We start from the raw sequence: 14,392 nt of genomic DNA on the forward strand, positions 1-14,392 counted from the left end.
CTTTCTGGGCCCTGCAGGTGCTGCTTACTGATTTACAGGAGTAGGAACCCTGATCAAGAAAGAGAAGAAGAAAATTTTATTTGGGGAAGACCTATCAAGAGCCAGGACTTGTGCTGTGTGCTCTCACACACAGGTGGCTAAGAGCTTCAGAGCTGCACATGCCCACCTTTGAACGCTGCTTCTGTGTCTTGCTAGGTAACTGAACTTGGGTTTGCCACTTAATCTCTCTGAGCCTCACGTTCATCAGGTATAAAAGGGGGTTAATAACATCTACCTGATGAGTTTGTTGGGGGAATTCGAGAGGATTAGCCCTATGCCTCACACATAGTCAACACCCAGTGCTTGGAATTTGTTATTTCCATTGTTTATATTGTCATCTCCTGGGGTCATCATTCCAATCTAGAGAGATGCATGGAAGGTGGGTAATTTTCAATATTGATCACCTCTTTTTTTCTCCTACAGCAAGAGCCAGCAAACTTTTTCTGTAAAGGGTCATATATTAAACATTTTTGGCTTTATGGGCCAGATGGTCTTTGTAGCAACTACTTGGATCAAAAGCAGCCACAGGCTGGGTGCGTTGGCTCACACCTGTAATCCTAGCACTTTGGGAGGCCGAGGTGGATAGATCACCTGAGGTTAGGAATTCGAGACCAGCCTGGCCACCATGGTGAAACCCCGTCTCTACTAAAAATACAAAAATTAGCTGGGCATGGTGGTGCATGCCTGTAATCCCAGCTACTCTGGAGGCTGAGGCAGGAGAATCGCTTGAACCCGGGAGGCAGAGGCGGCAGCAAGCCGAGATCACACTACTGCACTCCAGCCTGGGTGACAGAGTGAGACTCCATCTCAGAAAACAAACAAACAAACAAAAAACCCAAAACAAAAAAAAAAAAAAACAGGCAGCCTGCTGGGTTTGGCCTGCAGGTCACAGTTTGCAGACTCTGGTCTTACAGTGATTTATCGGACTTTTAATACCTGATCACTTTTCATTTTGTTTTACAGCTAGTGGTAAATGTGCTTAATGTTTCATTTGAACATAAGCTCCTGGAAGTCAGCATGCATTCCAGAATGGCTCTTTCTTTCTCTCTCTTTTTTTTTTTTTAAGAGTCAAGGTCTTGCTCTGTCACCCAGGCTGGAGTGCAGTGTTATGGTCATAGCTCACTGCAGCCTGTACCCCCCAGGCTCAAGTGATCCTCCCACTTTAGCCTCCCAGGTAGCTAGGACTACAAGCATGTGCCACAATACCCAGCTAATTTCTTTTGTAATTTTTTTTTTTTTGAGAGACAGGGTCTTGCTGTGTTGCCCAGGCTGGTCTTAACTTCTTTGCTCAAGCAGTCCTCCCACCTCAGCCTCCCAAGGTGCTGGGATTACAGGCATGAGGCTCTGAACCTGGCCCTTAATTGGTTTTGTGTGTCTCTAATGTTCTCTAGATGAGGAACTCAATACATGTTTCCTCATTGGATTACCACTGTGGGAGGCTCCAGGACAGTGAAGAGGTTAAGATCGCAGGAGTCAAAGTCATAAATGCCTAGGTTCAACTTTTAGTGACTTTGGTCAAATGACTTCGCTTCTCTGAATCTCAGTTCTCCAACTATAATAACGGAGATGCAGAGAGTACCTATTCCACTGGGTTGTTGGAAAGATTGAATGAAATGATGAATGTAAGATTCTTAGTGATGTGCCTGGCAAGTAAGTAAATACTTAATAAGTGTTAGCAGAAGGGACAGATCCCTGAACCAGAACCAAGATACACCAGATACTCAGTAAGTATTTGTGCAATGCCGTTTATGAAGCCTGGGGGAAAGTGTCTCTTTCTCTGGACCTCAGTATCCTCATCTGTGGACTGGCAATAAGAAGGTGTGCTGTGGGACTGGCATGAAGATCTAGTGAGATGGTATGGTTGAGAACACTTAGCAAATCATACAGGCTCTCTCATGACACAGCTACTTTTACAGGTATTGTCTGCAGTATCCTCTGTCTCCTTATCTCCTTAGTAACCCCCAGCCCTCAGCTCTCCCTCCCCTAATTCTTTTTGACAACTGTTTATCTACCTTGGTGTTACTGACATTTTGGGCTGGAGATTTCTCTGGTGTGTGGGGCTGTCCTGCACACTGTAGAATGCCAAGCAGCATCCCTGACCTTTACCCATTCGATGCCAGAAGCACCCTCTGCCTCCACCAGTTATGACAACCAAAACTGTCTTCAGACATTGCCAAATACCCCTGGAGGGAGGTCAGAAATGCCCTCTGCTCCGGTTAAAAGCCATTACTTTAGAACAAGCCTAATGCATATAGCAAGGCAAAATTTGGAAGGAGGAAGAGGTGTCTGGAGCCTTCTGTGCTGCAGATACATGGAGAAATGATTACTCCATCTGCAGAGACTTCAGTTTAGCAAAGTGTGGCCTCAGACAAGTGTCTTAACCTCAGACAAGTGTCTTAACCTCTGCAAGCCTCAGTTTCCTCATCTGTACCTTGGGGTAAAAATTCCCACACCCCAGGGGTTGTGGTGAGGACCCAATGGAAGAGGATAACCACAGTGAAGACTGAATAAATCATAGCTATTTTTATTGTGTCTTTTGTTATCGTTATTGAGGTATGATAAAGTTCCCCTCTGCTTCTTGAATTTCAGATTTCATTTCAGCATTCATAGCATAGTTTGCAAACTGAAATGAATAAACTGAATTTGACCTTCAGACATGTTTTATTTGGCCTTCGATGTGATTAAAAAATGTTTCAATTCTTAGCTTACATTTAAATGTTGGGAGATTTTTATCTAGAATTCCAGATTTGGGGCTTTTCCTAGAGAAGTGGGGAATTGGCCAGGGCTGGAGCTGGTATCTGCCACCCCCTTAGATGAGATGTGTGCTCTCCTGTTTCCCCAAAGCCTCGCCAAGCTCATTTCAACTTCACTCTATGGCATTTTCCTTTTGATTCCTGCAGGTATTTGAGTTTGCAATCCCTCAAAATGTTTTTGGAGAATTTTTTTCCAAGGCCCTCAGAGTTGGTGACTGTTATCCAAGTTTTTCTATTTCTTTCTTTAAAGCTGAGCCACTTGTGACGTAAGGGTACGTCATTTTCGATGCTCCACCTAACCTCAATGTTCCTTTGACTTTCTGACTCTTGACAGTGAGCCAAGGCGGGACCATCTCCTGTCAGTCTGGGGTGCTGTGCAGGGGTCCGAGGATCTGCCACCCCCATCCTGTTATCTGTTCCCATTTGCCTGACCCACGTCCTCCCCCAGTCCAATCTTCCCCAGCGAAACCAGAACTGTCAGCTTCTCGACAACCATTTATCAGACACGAGGAAATAACAGCTTTTAACCACGCTTGAAGACTGTGATCAAATTCCGAACCATTTCCAGAAGTGCCCCTTGGGGCCCAGGGGGAGACGTGGTTTCCATGATAACAAACTCTTTGCTGTCTCCCGTCTCCGGCCTTTCGGAAGAGAAGCAGATCTTACCTCCCTACGGTGCTAGAGGAAATTTAACTACAAAAGCTGGCAGAGATGACATATGCAGAAACAACAGCATCACCTTGATGGGGACCTGTAATCAAATGTGCTGTCCATGACGGCAGCTATAATGGAGAGTCTTGAGGCACCCTTCCCTCCAGACACGTCTTCTGGGTTTGCCTGGGCCAACGTCCAAAATGAAGAGATGGGGGAGCTATGACTGGAAGAAAGACTCAAGTTCTTTCCCGACAGGATTATAGCCTCTCCTTCACACGATCCTGGGGCTTATGTACTTTCCTGAGAATTATTAAAAAACTAAGTAGACAAAAGAGAAAACAGAAAATGAAACTAGGAAAGGCTGGGGAGGTAGGGAAGAGGCTTCCTTCATTTAAAAAAGATAACACATGCAAATTACTTAGAGGCTCTGATATCAAGAAAGCACTCCATATTTGTGATATTTATTATCCTCTGATTGGCTGTGCCTCAGAGGCTACAGTGATAACCGTGGCAAACTTCTACTGAGTTCTTAATTTATGTTCATGATCATTTTTAATTCTCATAACAGTCTTACCTGGGCATTGTTATGTCCACCTCAGAGATAAACTGAGGCTCAGACTGGTTAAGCTTGCTGAGGTCACACAGCCTATTAGTAGCAGAATTTGATCCCCAACTCCAGTCTATCTAATTCCAAAGTCCATGATCCTATCTACCACATTACACTGTATGTCCTTATTATAGTCTGAGTAGAATCAGTGTTAAGTCTGTACGGAAGTGTAGAAGAGTCTGTGAACTTCTAAAGTCAATGGATATATCTACCTTATCTGTCATTTTATCTCCCATGCCTAGTGTAGCACCAGAAACATAGTAGGTGATAAATAAATATTCATGGGATTAATGAAAGAGCAATGATTAATTCAAATAGTTGTATTTTTATCGGTGGGCTTTCAGGCAGGGTAAAGAGATGTGTTTGTATTGTAATTGTCTGTTTAACAGTCTTTCTCTGCCTCTTAATTGTGAACACCTGTTTCTGTGATGGTGTCTGAATTCGTTTGTTAGGGCTGCCATAACAGAATATCACAGATTGGATGGCTTAAACAACACAAATCTATTTTCTCACAGTTTTGGAGGCTGGAAGTCTGAGATCAAGGTAACAGCAGTTTCATTTCTTCTGAGACCTTTCTCAAAAGTAAAATACTTACCTTGTAAGATGGTGGTAAGTGCTAAAGAGAGAGAGAGAAAAAGCAGATATCTTTGGTAGAAACATGTTTCAAATTTGAATGTAAGATGATGTTATCCAAGCATGGGTCCCTGTCCAGTGATGAGATCTTGGAGGAAGGCCTCTGACTACGGTGAACCATCACACTCCAGATCTACCCATACATACACCCGCTCATCCACTCATCCGTCTACCTATCATCTATCCATCATCGATCCATCCATCTATCCCCTCATCCACCCATCTATTCACCCATCCAAGTATTTTACTCCTTGGCTGGAGACAGCCATCTTCTCACTGTGTGCTCCCATGGTTGTCTCTCTGCACTTGAATGTATCTGATGTCTCTGTCTGTGTCCTAATCTTCTCTTCTTATAAGGACACCAGTCATTATGAATTAAGGCCCACCCTAATGACCCCAACTTTAACTTAATTTCTCTTTAAAGACCCTGTCTCCAAACATAGTTACATTCTGAGATACTGTGGGTTAGGGCTTTTAAATTGGAGTTAGGGGAATAGAGTATATAATTCAGCCTGTAACAATATCTGTTTTGTTCACTTTCGTAGTCCCAGAACTTCACAGAGGGCCAAGTGCACACAGTTGGATAAGTAGGTTTAATTAATGAATGAAGGAAAGAATAGAAGATGGAAGAATGGATAGGGGGAAGGACAGGTGTCATTTGCACGGATGAATTGATGGGTGGATCCATGATGGATAGATGACAGGTAGGCAGATGGGTGGATGGGTGGGAGTATGTATGGATAAATCTGGAGTGTGATGGTTCACCGTAGTTGAAGGCCTCCCTCCAAGATCTCACCAATGGGCAAGGACCCATGCTTGTATAACACCATCTTACATTCAAATTTGAAATATGTTTCTACCAAAATGGACTAAATCTAAGTATCTAGGTGCAGGACCCTTGATAGTCCTTCCCCAGAATATTCTAAATTACATGGTTCTCTAATCAACTCTGAAAACTGTGTAAAACACTGGGGAACCTGAGGTCATAACTGCTTGAGAATTTAGTCGTCTTCTGTCTTTATTTCTTGCAAACAGCCACCTGGTAACTTTCCCTCTATTTGTCTTAGAAGGATTTGATTTCCTCTCATAGACATGTACAAACTATGTCACATGGGGACCTTTTCTGATTACTAACAGTGGAGTGGGAAAGGGAGTTGAGCCCCCACAGATTTTGAGAAAGTCCACATCGTTTGGTGTTTCTGTTACAAGGTCTCAAGTGTGGGAGCTGTTACCTTATAACAGAAGTGGACAGGAGACCAGGTTCTCAGGGCAAAGGTTGCAGATCCAAGGACAAAGGACCCAGGGACCAGCTGATTTATTTCTTTGTTTTTATTCACACATTCCCTCTCTTCCCCACCCCCTACCCACGGGTTTACAATGTGGATGGTTGTGGTATTACGTTCGGAAGAGGTTAGGGAATCTTTCACTGGGGAAATAGCACCTTTTCTTCTTTGTTATCTTAGACATGTTTGGAAACTGACTAGGAGCTCTTATTTCCCTTCTTTCTCCTCTTCCTCTGTCTCTTCTTTTTCTGTCTCCTCTTCCTTCATCTCCTCCTTCTCCTTCCAACAACTACCATACATTGAGCACTCAGCATAGGCCTGCCTCTATATCAAGAGTTTTACAAGTATTGTTACATTGAATCCTTAGGACAATCCTTTGAAGTACAACTATGACCTTCCCCACTTCTCTTTTGTTGTTGTTGTTGTTGTTTTGTTTTGTTTTTTGAGATTGAGTCTCGCTCTGTTGCCCAGGCTGGAGTGCAGTGACACAAACTTGGCTCACTGCAACCTCCGCCTCCCAGGTTCAAGTGATTCTCCTGCCTCAGCCTTGCAAGTAACTAGGATTACAGGTGTGCACCGCCATGCCCAGCTAATGTTTTGTATTCTTAGTAGAGATAGGGTTTTACCATGTTGGCCAGGCTGGTCTAGAACTCCTGACCTCAAGTGATCCACCCGCCTCAGCCTCCCAAACTGGTGGTATTACAGGCATGAGACACCGCACCTGCCCCCACTTTACTTTTAAGGAGGCTGAGGTTCTGAAAGGTAAAGTCACTTGCTCAAGGTCATACAGATTGTTACAAGGCAGAAATGGGATTTAAACTCAGGTTGTCTAATGCTGAGCAAAGCTTATGCCTATAACTGTGACACAAAGACAAATAAATCCAAATGCCTACATGAGATGCTTAGATGAAAAGCAGTGGTGGGGACTGTGGCCAACTGAAGAATTCCTACCCTGAGTAAAGGAGGCTTCTGCTACCCATCTCCGTCTGAATATTGCCAAGTGTGGGGGGTGGGGAGCAGTCTTCTGATTTTTCAAGATTAGCTGGAAATCCAAATCTTTATGCAAAATCTCTTACATAAAGATTTTTTTCTCTTTTAAATGTCAGCAACTAATTAATTTTTTAATTGTGTAAGTCAAACATGCCTACAGATGGAATTTAGCTTGAAAACTACCAATCTGTGACCGCTGCTTGAAACAACCACTAGAGTGCAGCTCCCATGGGCATGGAGCTACAACCCATGACGTCCATCTATTGGCCCTAGATTCTGAGAGTCAGATTAATCTTTGTCTTCTTGTATGTTATCTGCTGACTCACAAAGAGCTATGGCTTCTGTAAAAGGAGAAGACCCAGATACTCTCAAAATAATATCTTGTAGCGCTGCATTTTCCGGTATAGTAGCCATCAGTGACATGTGGCTATTTATATTTAAATTAATTGAGATTAAATAAAAGATAACATCCCATTTCCTAATCTCACTAGCCACATTTCATGTGGTTTGTGGCTACTATGTCAGGCAGCACAAATCTAACACATTTTCATCGTCACAGAATGCCTTACTGGACAGACAGCCCTATTGAGAATCAAACTCTGGACCCATCCCTTTTCTCTGCCTTTTATCTCCCATAAAACACCTCTGCAGGCTGGGCATTGTGGCTCATGCCTGTAATTCCAGCACTGTAGGAGGCTGAGGCAGGTGGATCACGAGGTCAGGAGTTCAAGACCAGCCTGGCCAATATGGTGAAACCCCATCCCTACTAAAAATACAAAAATTAGCTGGGCGTGGTGGCATGCACCTATAATCCCAGCTACTCAGGAGGCTGAGGCAGCAGAATTTCTCGAACCCCGGAGGCAGAGGTTGCAGTGAGGTGAGATCATGCCAGTGCACTCCAGCCTGGGTGACAGAGTGAGACTCTGCCTCAAAAACAAACAAACAAACAAAACAAACAAACAAAAACACCTCTGCATGCCCTACCCCCCCAGGGAAATATCTGCTAGTGACAAGGTAGCCCACCTGGAAAGAGAAAAGGAAATAATCTCATATATATTAATGGGAGAAAGCTAGTTGATCAGTCCACCTTCCTCTCATAGTAAATATGGACATCATTAGTGTCCTGAAGACTTTTGCCTGTTTCTCATTAGTTCAGAAGAGTAATTCTTGGAAAGCATTTCAGAACAGACAGATAAGCAGCAAGCCCTTGGAAATGATTTTTGAGGGTGCACAGTGCCAGCTTTCTACCCTTGGGAACTCCCACCCTCATGCTCTGTCTACTGCTGCTTCTGCAAGGACATCAGTGTAGTAAGTTAGTCCACATTAGTCCTAGCTCAGTGATGGGAAAGAAGATTGAATGAAAGCTCTCAAATGCATCAAAGAGGAAACAGTTCTTGGTGGGAATGTAGAACAGCTAATAAAAGAAGACAAGCTTGAAATTAATGATGATTCAAAAATGCCAGAGTTACCAAGATTTTTTTAAGTAGTCAATGAGAAAGACAAAGTGCAGAAATTGGAACATTTACCAGACATGAAGAAATTGCAAGAATAGTTACCAGCCAGGAGGTAATTAGAAAGGACTTGGATGAGCTGGGGCATCTGCAAGGTTGGCAGAGGGTAAGGCATGGATATAAAGTGAATCTGCCAAATTGCCCTATGATTCAGGACCTGGGTGGGTGGGGAGCCAGAATATTAGGGGAAAAGAAAGCCAGAGGAAGAGCTATCTTTGCAGAAAGTTTCCTTAGGATAGCCATCTGGAATTGTAACAAGAAGACTTAATGAAGAATTGAAGTGAGCAACATACAGAGAAAAGTAAACCTTTTCAGGGTAGTACAAAACTAATTATAAGAGACACAAAAGACTCAGTCAGATGAAGATCAAAGTGTCACCTTTATTACTGATAATAAAAAGCTCTGCTGGAGGACACAGCTTGCGAATACTCTCCTGAATTGAATTTATCCCTCACTCCAACTTCACCCAAACCAGTAGGACAATGCCTGCTCCTCTAACCTCAGAATGCACATTTTCTGCAGGCAAGTGGATCCCAAGAGAGTGACGACTTAGATGAGTGCTTTCAGTTCCTTCTTCCAGGTGCGCCAATCAAGTGGGGCAAGAGGTCAGGAATGTCACTCTATTGGAGGTCCCTCTATAGAGAAACATGAGGAATGGGGAATAAATGTTCCCCCTCCTGTTCCATCCCCTCCCCCAACAACATCAGACTGTTTCAAGAAAATGGTATGTTGAATATGAGAAAATAGAAATTGTGAAGTCATCAGAATTTGAGGAAAATATATGGGGCTGCCTGGCTGCCTGGAGTAGTCTCTCTCTCTCTCTCTCTCTCTCTCTCTCTCTCTCTCTCTCTCTCTCTCCTTTCTCTCTCTCTCTCCTTTCTCTCTCTGTCTCTCTTGCTGTCTCCCCCTTACTCTTTTAGTTCCTCATTACTAGATTTTTACGTGAGTGGACTTTATACTGAGGTCCTGACTCAATCACCTTCTTACTGCATCTGCTTTTCATGGATTATCACATTGACTCTATGAGTTAGGTGCTATTATCTCTCCATTTTACTGATGGGAAAACTGAGGCTCAGAGATATTAAATGTCTTGTCTAAGGTCACTCAGCTAGTAGGTGGAAGAGCCAGGATTTGAACCTGCTCTTGTGCCCTTGTCCGCTCCACTCCACTGCTGCCTCAGGACAGACAGAGAACCTGACTGGCTCAGCCTCTTTTTTGTTTTTTTGTTTTCGTATCAGACCATGAGAGAAATGTGTGGGTCCATAGGCATTTGGAGACTTGTCCTATTCAGTGGCAACTAGAAGCCCTTCCCTTTCAGCCCTTTGTACCGCATTGTTATTCTTTGAAGGAGGTTGCTGACCTGAACAATGGTTACAGACATAATACAGACATTGGATGTACAATACAGACATAATACAGGTATTGGATGGTTGAGAGGGCAGCTCTAAAGTCAGACATATCAACATTCAAATTCAAGCTTAGCCAGTGACTTGCTATGTGACCTTGAGCAAGTCACTTCTACTCTTTGGGCCTCAATTTCTTTGCCTATAAATGGGCATTTTTCCCACTTATAAGAATTTAGTGAGCTACTGAGTGTTAACACTTAACAGAGCAAACGTGGAATGAATGCATTTTTTTGTTATTGTTGCAGAGGAGTCAGAATAAGGAAGGTTAAACTTTCCGTTGTTTGCCCAATTATGACAAGCCTCTTTGTGCTGCTCTGTTTTCACCTATGGTGTTCCTCTTACCTACACCGTTCTTCCCTACCCCCGCCAGCTCCCCCAGTTTGATGACCTCCCACTTGTCCTTTAAGACCTTGTTTAACACTCACCTTTTTGGAGCCTCCTTAGACTCTCCCAAGCAGAATAAGGTGCTGCTTTTACACATCTCTGCTAGGTCCTTCTTCCTTTTCCTATTAGATATTATGATGAGCTGGTAACTTGCCTCTCCTCCCAACTCCCAACTAGGCTAGAGCTTTTAAAAACTCTACTAGGTCTTTCTTCTTTTTCCTATTAGAGTTTTGTTTTGTTTTGTTTTTGGGTTTTTTGTTTTGTTTTGTTTTGTTTTTTATTTGAGATGGAGTTTTATTCTGTTGCCCAGGATGGAGGGCAGTGGCACGATCTTGGCTCACTGCAACCTCTGCCTCCTAGGTTGGAGCAATTCTCCTGCCTCAGTCTCCCGAGTAGCTAGGATTACAGGCATGCACCACCACACCTGGCTAATTTTTGTATTTTTAGTAGAGACAGGGTTTCACCATGTTGGCCAGGCTGATCTTAAACTCCTGACTTCAGGTGATCCACCCACCTCGGCCTCCCAGAGTGTTGGGATTACAGGTGTGAACCACTGTGCCCGGCCTAGAGTTCTTAAAATATGATTTTACAATAATATCACAACTTGTCTCTTTCCCCAATTTCCAACTAGGCTAGTTAGAGCTTTTCAAAACTAAAGAACCATGCCTGGTTCACCCAAGTGTTCCCTCATTTCACTTGGACAACATGTTAAATGCTCAATAAATGTGTGAGTAAATGGATACTTAATGTATTAGTTATCTATTTCTGGTTAACAAATCATCCTCTAAGACAACATACTTATGATCTCACATTCTGTGGGTTGAAAATCTGGGTATGGTTTAGCTGAGTCCTTTGGTTCTGGGTCTCTCACAAGACTCAACTGGGAAAGATCACTTCACAGACTCTCTCATGTGGTTGCTGGCAGGCCACAGTGCCTAGCAGAGTTGCTGGACTGAGACCTCAATTCTCAGTTGAATTGTTGGCTAGAAGCCTTCCTTGATTCTTTGTGATATGGGTCTCTCCATAGAGCATTTTACAATGTGGAAGCTGCCTTCAACAGACTGAGCAAGAGAAAGGACAAGAAAGAGTGGCTGCCAAGACAGTGCTAAACAAAAGAGTCATGTTTCTTCTAACCTCATCTTGGAAGTCACATGCACATCACCTTTGTCGTACCCTGTTCATTAGAAGCAAGTCACTAGGTTCACCCTGCATCATTGGGAAAGGATTGCACAAGGTTGCAAATATCAGGAGGCAGGGATCACTGGGAGCCACATTGGCAGCTGCCTGCCATGCTTAGCAAGGCAGAGGGTAACTGAAAGGAGAAAGAAGAAGGAAAGGAAATACCAAACGGAGAGGATGAGGAGGGGACAAGGAGGAAGAAATAGTGTTATCCACACAATGGGTGGGCTCTAGCACTTGTTGGGTGACGGCCCAATGACCACAATCAAAGAAGATTTAGCAAGGGGATTTTATTACTTGCAGTAAATAAGGAAAACAGGGTATCATAGCTCCCAAAGCAGTGCCTTCCTGAGGTGAGGTCTGTCCGGTTTTATAAGGATAGGGTAATGAGACGTGATCTGATTGGATCTTGCAATGAGGTGATGCCAAGAGGAATGATCTGACTGGCTTCCACTGTGGGGTGATTCCAGAGCTCGATCTGATTGGATCTTGGATTCTGCCATGTGGTGTCCGTGTCTTAATTCAGTTCCTGCTCCTTGGTCTGAGCACTTAGGTTCCCCTTGTGGTTGCATACTTGGTTTATCTGGGCATGCTAAGGTTATGTGACCTTCAACCTGGGAGTCCACGGCAACTAAAAAAAAAAATGACTCTACAACTTTGTTACATAAAAGTTGACTCAGATTGGTCTAGTGCAGTTACAGTAAGAAGAAAGAAGAGAAAGGAAGTGGCAAGAAGGAGATCAGTCATAAAATAGTAGGCATTTACTGTGTTTCCAGTAAGGTGATTTGAGACACAGCGCCATGACGTGGCCCCACCCCATGGGTGTCTGTCAGGATGAGAAGCCAGAAAATACACATGAGGGATGATTATTGGCAACTTAGGGTCATGGGTGGGGGACACTACATGGTTCAACAAACCCCAAGTGTTATGAGATTAAGATTAGGGTGAACTAATTGTGCCTGGTACACTGAGAAAGCTGGAACTTGAACTGGGGCTTGTAACGTGAGTATATTTGGGACAGAAAAACAGAGTGAGGAACAATGTGGGAGACTGTTTAGAGGTGAAAGACTTCTTAAAGAAAGGGGACTCCAAAATACCTGCCATGGAGGATTCTAGGAGGGCATCACTGGGAGATGAGATTGCAGAAGCAGATGGAGACCAGGCTTTCAAGGGTCTTGAGAGTCTGTGAGATAATTTTGAACTCATTTGGTGGACAGCTAGGAGACTTTAAAGGTGGTTGAGCGGAAGCAGCGTGAAGCCGGGTTAAGCGTAGAAATTTGGAATCAGGAACACTGGCTTTCCAATCCTTCTGCCACTTACCAGGTGTGAGAAGCTCTTTGGGCAATTAAAGTTCTCCAAGCCTCAGTGTCTTCATCTGCAACATACTAATGTTCCCTTCATGGGTTTTTCTGAGGATTTAATAAATATATAACGTATGTAAAGTGCTTAGCGTAGCGCCTGTCACGCAATGAGCTCTCAATGACAATAATAAAGTTATTATTATTACCATTATTATTATTTCTGAGTTGGGGATGGGACACTTGGAGAGAGATGGAGAATTTTTTAAATGTCAAAGTCTTCCTCTTGGTGGCAGAACCTTCATCTGGCCCCTTCCCTTGTCTCTTCTTGGTTGTGGACCATGACAGATGAGCAATAGGGACTTAAAAGTGACAGATGTGTCCGTCTAGGATAGGACAAAGAGGGGAGGGCCAGAGGGAGGTAGGGTTGAGGAATGACCTCACAATGCCCGGAATCATGGTCAATGGAGCTGCAGAGGTTGAAGGAACTGTCTTTACAGAAATGTAATTCTGAGGCCAAGCCAAGGGCAGAGTTCCCAGAATTTGCTTGGGGCACTGGCCCCACAGTTCTCATTTAGAGGGAGTGGCCTGATGTGGATTCTAAAGACAGGAGGGTCCTTGGAGGTCAACAGGACAGACATCCCTCCTTGTACTGTATTGTTATTCTTTGAAGGAGGTTGCTGACCTGAGCAACTGGATTAGGGACAGTTGGGAGGGCCTCGGACTCAAGTAAATTAAGTTCCTGAGTTCTGTGATGGTGGGGTTCAGTCCTAGGTGAGTTGGGAAGTAGAAAAAGTTTGTTTTCTTTTTTAAATTCCTCATTTTGCACCCCCAAACTCCTTTTTACTCAGATAAAATATCTTTCCAGCTATGTCTCTTACTGTAATTCTTTCCTGTCTTCTTCTTCCAGTGAAAATTTACCAACCCTGGATTACATTCCCTGCAATTCTGCTTTTTACTCATTTCATACAGCAGTGGCTCTCAGACTTGTGAATTTCAAGTACTAGTGCATTTTTTCGTGTTGAAACTTCCACGTTGAAATATACAGAGACAGTGTATAGGGACAGATACAGAGATATGGATGTAGCTCATTGTAGAGATTGCCAACTCTTTATTCTTTCAAATACCTTTAAAAATTGTTCCATAAATGATGTGGTTTTTAAAAAAAACTCTAAACAAATAAGAATAGTCTCAAATAAAAGGCAATCCTTTAAATATAATAATTTTAGCTTTGTAAGAAACTCCCTTACGTTGACTTTATTTTTTTGCACCACGGACTATCATTTAGAAACTGCCATCATAGATAATTTATGCCAAGGTGTTAATGGCTTGATAACACGTTCATTTAGGAAATATCCAGCTCCTCCTATGTGTCAAGCCCTGTGTTAAATGCTGGACCTGTGGAGATGGAAAAAACTGGGTATCTGGATGTCAAAAAATTACAGTCTGGTTGGGAAAACATTTATAAACAGTGATGCTGATACTAATGCGCTACCTCAGAGTGATGTGAGCTTTTCTAGCAGTTTAGACAAAATTCTTTAAGTTTTCAGGAGGGAAAGATGCAGAAAGCCTCATGAGTAAGTAGGAGTCGAGGGAGGGCATTGCAGGCAGAAGGAACTGCCTGCTGGAGGGTGTATATTAAGAGCTGTCATTTA

At 43.3% G+C, this 14,392-nt stretch overlaps 1 long non-coding RNA gene across 1 annotated transcript; it reads right to left on the reverse strand.

Moving 5' to 3' along the window:
* Positions 1 to 11,770: 11,770 nt before the first annotated feature.
* On the reverse strand, positions 11,771 to 13,072 carry LOC129525884 (uncharacterized). Its single transcript, XR_008670420.2, has 3 exons — positions 12,947 to 13,072; positions 12,537 to 12,848; positions 11,771 to 12,070 (listed from the first exon to the last, which is right to left on the reverse strand). It is a non-coding gene; the product is annotated as an uncharacterized lncRNA (long non-coding RNA).
* Between the last annotated feature and the right edge of the window lie 1,320 nt (positions 13,073 to 14,392).

The sequence above is a fragment of the Gorilla gorilla genome, chromosome 10 (assembly GCF_029281585.2).
Source record: "Gorilla gorilla gorilla isolate KB3781 chromosome 10, NHGRI_mGorGor1-v2.1_pri, whole genome shotgun sequence".
In the NCBI taxonomy this organism is placed as follows: Eukaryota; Metazoa; Chordata; class Mammalia; order Primates; family Hominidae; genus Gorilla; species Gorilla gorilla.